This window comes from Silene latifolia, chromosome Y (assembly GCF_048544455.1).
Source record: "Silene latifolia isolate original U9 population chromosome Y, ASM4854445v1, whole genome shotgun sequence".
NCBI lineage: Eukaryota > Viridiplantae > Streptophyta > Magnoliopsida > Caryophyllales > Caryophyllaceae > Silene > Silene latifolia.
Window position 1 is genome coordinate 225,217,740 of NC_133538.1, and position 5,973 is coordinate 225,223,712.

The window sequence follows — 5,973 nt, forward strand, 5'->3', positions numbered from 1 at the left end:
ATTGACGGACGATTTTTGGAAGTAAAATTTACGTATCAAATTGAAATGTGATTAAATGAGATACGGTCTGAGTAATTGAATTGTATCATTACTCGGATGAAATTAATGTTTAAAGAAACAATCGAAATTGAATGAATTATTATAAATACAATCTATTGTGATTTATAAATGGTAAAATATTTTGGCACAAGTAATTATGAAATTACTAAGTCGATTTTTGTATGTGACGTATTTTTATTAATACGTTGATTTTTAATATGTTAAAAATACATAACAAATTTATGTCACATATGACATGTGACATATTGACAATTGACAAAAATAATATGGAATCCATATTATCAAATGGGCCAAAAATTAGAGGGTTTTTAAGCTAATTATATGTTGATTATAATTAGTGGAGGGCATGATGATTACCCTAGTCACTAGCCATGCAACCCTATGGTTTATTGTGAAGAACAATTTTTCCATGCATTGGCTCCCCAAAATCTCTCCTCTTACACGGTTTTGAGAAGACAAAACCCATCATGATTTTTCATATAATTTTTACCTAATAACACTAAAATGTTTTAGTGTATTCATTCATTTCCATCATCCAAAAATACAATTCTAGAGAGAATAAAATCCTCCTCTTCTTCTCTCATCAAAACCGAAAATATTTAAGTGTTTTATAAATATTTTGGTTCAATTTTCTACTAGATTAATATTATACTAGTACTTATAATATTAATTTGAATTAAGAGAAAGCCTTGGGTATAAAGCTTAGGGAGAGATCCTATACTTGGATCTTGTTCTTCCATCTTAGGGAAAGCTCAAGAACAAAAGAAAAGGAGATTTCTTTTGTGCCCATAAAACCGAAATCATCAATGTAAGGACATGATTTCTCCTCTATTTTCATATTGTTTGCATGCATAAAATCCGTATTTAATTTTATGACAAGTTAATTAAGACATATATGAGTATGTTAGTATGCATATAGATCTAAATTTCCTTCAATCGGTATCAAGAGCCACGGTTGTTTATATGCAAATCGGTTAAAAGTTTTTCCGAGTTATAAGAATAACAAATAAAACTTGTAAAATTTGTGTTATTATGAGATATCACGAAATTAATCCATGCATGTTAATATTTCTAGTCCTAAAATGTTTTAGGATATTTTGGTTAATTTTACGGATTTTTATTGTTCATATTTTACAATAATGGCATTTAAATGTGATTTTATGAGTAAAAATGTCATTTTTGGTCTAAAATTAGCTATACTTCGAATTTTCCATTGATTTTTGGATATGTTGTCACATATATTATTTTGAGATAACCTGTAAATTTGTGTAATTTTTGGACTTGTTATGCTCGAAAAATGAATTTTTCATTATTAAATTCGGATTTAGGTGAAAAATAGGTTAATATGAGTTAAATATCGAATCTGGTCATAGAAAATTAATATGTTGTCACATGCAATTTTACAAGATGTGTGTAAAATAATTGGCTATAAAGAAGGTGTTTTGCATGATTTATGGATTTTTGAAGAAAAATAGCATAAATAGCTACATTATTAGTGAAAAATTAATAAAACATAATCTATGACTTAGGAAAAACGTCTAATGTTGCATTTTATTATCTTTTTCAGATCTAAAATTGAAAAGTTAATGAAAATAATTTTTCCATGTTTTTTATGATTATTTTATTAAAAATCGATAAACCGCAACATTGTTTTTCCGGGAAAATTTCGAAATTTTTAACCTAAGATTTTGAACATTATGAGTGTCATGGTATTTTTCCAGAATGTTCATGAATTTAAATTTCAAATTTTGAATTTATTTGAAATTTTGTGATTTATTTGAAGTTTAATAGCTTATTTTTGTAATTTTTGGTCCATTTATGAACAATTTTATGAATATGGGTTAATTATGGTCAAATTATTAGTGAAGACTAAATTTTGAGTCCTAAGAGGTTAGGGTAATTAACTTATGCATAAATATGAGTTTATGTATTTTTGTGATTATAAAATGTTGAAATCACGCAAATCCGTAAAAACCGAGTAATATACGATATTGGCTAATTAAAGGCGATTTAGCATAAAATTGAGCATGTTCATACATATTATAATGCTGCATTTTCTTTATGATTGTCATAATTTTAATTTATGTAATTTTGAATTATGTAATTTTACTTAGTATGGCCTTAGATTTTAATTGGTATTTCCCGAAATGTATGGGAATATCGATTCGGTTGTAGTTTTTATTGTGATCTCGTATCACCGTTTTGTAATTTAATAGATTTATTTTATTTTAGTTACAAATGTATAATAGGAAATTATGTAATTTATTATGTAATTTTATTCATTCCGGAGTTCCCAAAGACGGATTTCTTCAAGAATGGCGATACATAAAGACGGTGTTACCTCGAGATGCGTGCCACAACCGAAGTTCAAGGGACCAATGGAGTTGGTTTCCGAATATGTAATAGTTAAATAGTTTTTCTATTTTAGGAAAGGCCATACTAGGATTTATTTATTTATTTTTATGCTTGCATTTTATTTTATGTCGCATGCATCGCTAAATCGCCATAACTAAAACATGCATCCTTATTTTATCGAGTTTATCGACCGTGTCAATTAAAATTATCGTAGTTCACCGCTTTAGTTCACTTAAAACGTGATAGATAATAAATTGGCATGACCTCTCGCTAAAACGAACAATTGAGATATAGCCTTACCAAATAGTAGAAACCATGAAAACCTATTTCGCGAGGGAGTGCACTGCACCCCGGTACAAACCTTGTTACGTAGGGGGAGTGGGTGATGAATGTTAATCCACCGAATTCATGTTGATAAGGGATGTATCGGCTACCCCGTGCCCAAGTTGATGTGGGTTTGGATAATGGACACATTTATTCGAAATTTGGATTGTACTCAACAAAAGTTATTGATAAGGGTTGCATCGGCTACCCCGTGCCCTTGTTGATGTGTTTTGGGCTATAGATAAACATTAGAGTAATTTTATCGACCAAGAGTTCAAAAAGTAGAATCGATTAAAAGGTTAATCCACCGAGTTATATTGATAAAGATTGCATCGGCTACCCCGTGCCTAAGTTGATATGAATTTGGGTCTTGGAATCATTTATCTAGTTGGGTAAAGGTCACTAGAAAAATGCATAAAACTTGTTTAAATCATACATTTTTACGAGTATCATTATTAAAACGACAATTGTTTTACTCCTTATATTTTGTTTTGTAGACCACTTCTTTTTCATAACAAATGGCAACACCAACACCAACTCCTAACGCCACACCTCTCGCTACTTCATCATGGCTCCGATCCTTTATGGATCGATGTAAACTTGAAAAGAATGGGTCAAATTTCTCCGATTGGGATGCCCAACTCAAATTAGCCGATAAAGGTGACGACAAGCTTCGTTACCTTACCGAGGCCTCTCCACCCGAACCCTCCACTAGGTCCACCGCGGCCTCTAGGGAAGCATATGAGGCTTACCAAAAGGAGTCCGCCGCAATGAAAAATGTCTTGATATTTGCGATGGAGGCGGACCTCCAAAGGAGAGCCTTTAAAATGGGCAATGCTAATGAGATTTACTCCAAACTTGTGACCATGTTTTCACAAACTCCGCGGATCATCCAATATGAGGCGGCCGCGGCATTCTTTGATCTCGACTTCAAAGAGGGCCAAAAGGTTAGCCCTCATGTGCTCAAACTCATGGAGCTTGTCGAGACCTTGAAAATTCAAAAGGTTGAAATCCCCAAAGAACTCATCGTAGATAGGATTCTACACTCCTTGTCCAAATCCAAGGCATATGTGCAATTCCGGGTGAATTTCAACATGCAAGACAAGGATGTGTCTCTTGAGGAGTTGCACAAGTTACTTGTGCAAGCCGAGAGGGACATGGGGTTAAATGTGAACACTCCCAAGGATGTGCTTAACATAAGCACTAAGAGTAAGGGGAAGTTCAAGAAGAATGGGAGAAAGGGCAAGAAGCTAGCTCCCACATTCACCAAAGCTAAGCCTAATGAAGCTAGCACCTCGAAAGTCAAGAAGGGTCCTCTTGATAAGTGCCATTATTGTAATGGCATAGGACATTGGAAAAGAAATTGTTCCAAATACCTTGGTGATATCAAAACTGGAAAGATCACTCCAAAGAGGTAAATGACTATCCTTCTTTTATGTTTCTAATTCAACTATGGTATTATGATGCAAAGTTGTGATAATGTATCTCCCTTTTTATTGTAAATAGGGCCTCCACCAAGCAAAGACAAGGGAAAGGAAAAGCAAGCATAAGAAACCATGGAGAAGCTAAGGATAGCTTTTATGGAGCTTTGCTTTTCATTGTCTTATTTTAAGTTGTGTTTTGGATTTTAGAACTTTAAATTTCCGTGTTCGACATGGAAAAGTATTATGGATAATGGTTTGTATTTTGGATGATGGTGACTTGGTTTGCAACCCAAGTCACCCGTTTTATCATTTATCCTTTTATGTTCTAAAATTCATCTTTAAATGCTTGCACTTTGAAACATAAGATTAGTCACTTAAAAGTGATCTAATAGACAAATATAATGACGGGTTTCATTATATGTCCACATGCTTAAGGCTTGTGTATGATCATTTATAAAGCGATTTTGAGTCTATGAACTCTCTTAAAGGAATGTCAACCACCAAGTACACATATGAAATCAATAACTATTAGTCTATCTATGAGATAGTTCTCCTTATACTTCAACATCATTAATTTGTGTCTCATATGCTATCTTTGAATCTATAGTGTATTTATTCTAAAGATAGAGTGGGGGAAAAATGAGGACACAACACACAAGGCAAGATAAAATTGTGTACTTGTGTAAATGAAGATCTACGCAAGAGAGAATGATTTGAATGAAGGTGTATCTATTTACATAGTATGCCGAATAGATGAGATCTATGGTCTCAAGTTAGTTCTATATGACTAAAGAGACCAAGTGAAGTAATCATAAGAGTATATTCTCAAGATAACTACACGAGGAGACCAAAAGAAAGTTTTGGAAGAAAAATGACTAATGTAAAGTCTTAACAAGTTTTGACTAAGTTTATGAAACATTTGACCAATAGTTTCAACCTTGAGATTTACTTAAGAGCCTAAATGAATCATAGTAACATACTAGTTATGATCGAGTTGCAAAGATTGATATACCGATATCTTCAATGGCCAAGTTTTAACCACGCAAATGTCATCACTTAACCTCACTATGAAATGGTTAAACCTCCTTCTAAAAGAGTATTTCGAAGGACGTATTCTAAATATTATTTATATTCGAATAATGACATTGCTACACATCATTATGACATAAGTGTATTGGAGATTTAAAATCTCTTTACGTAAGGTTGAGATGAGACCACTTCAAAATAGGTATTTTGAAGGGATATGATGGGAACATATATGGTTCTATCTTAATAACTTGGCAATGCAATTTATATTTCAATTCTTGAATAAATTTCGATTGAGAAGTCAATTTCAAAATTTGTAAAATTGAGTGGGAGTTAGGAAATTCTCATGTGAAGACATGGAATTTAGTGGGAGCTATCATCTTTTAAATATTTACGACTCATCACTCATTAAAGAATGACGAGCTAATACCTTCTTTCATAAAGAAGCCTTTGAGTTTTCAATTCTGGATGAAAATGGACAATGATGAATCCAATTACGTCAAGGGATGTCGGATTAGTATTAAGAGATACACATCGTATCAACATTCACATAGGTTATTCATGTAGATGAAAATGAAATTACCATTAGCAGTCATGGTCGTTCATTGAATCTATGAACGGTTGATCTCGTGATTATTAGTAACTAATGTTTCCGCCATTAGAATAATCATGTACATGTCCAATTATGAATCATATGCATAAAAGCATGATGATTGATTGGTGAGCCATAATAGAAACGTCATGCATTCTCAAGTGGAATCCGATGAGCGATTTCAGTGTTTGA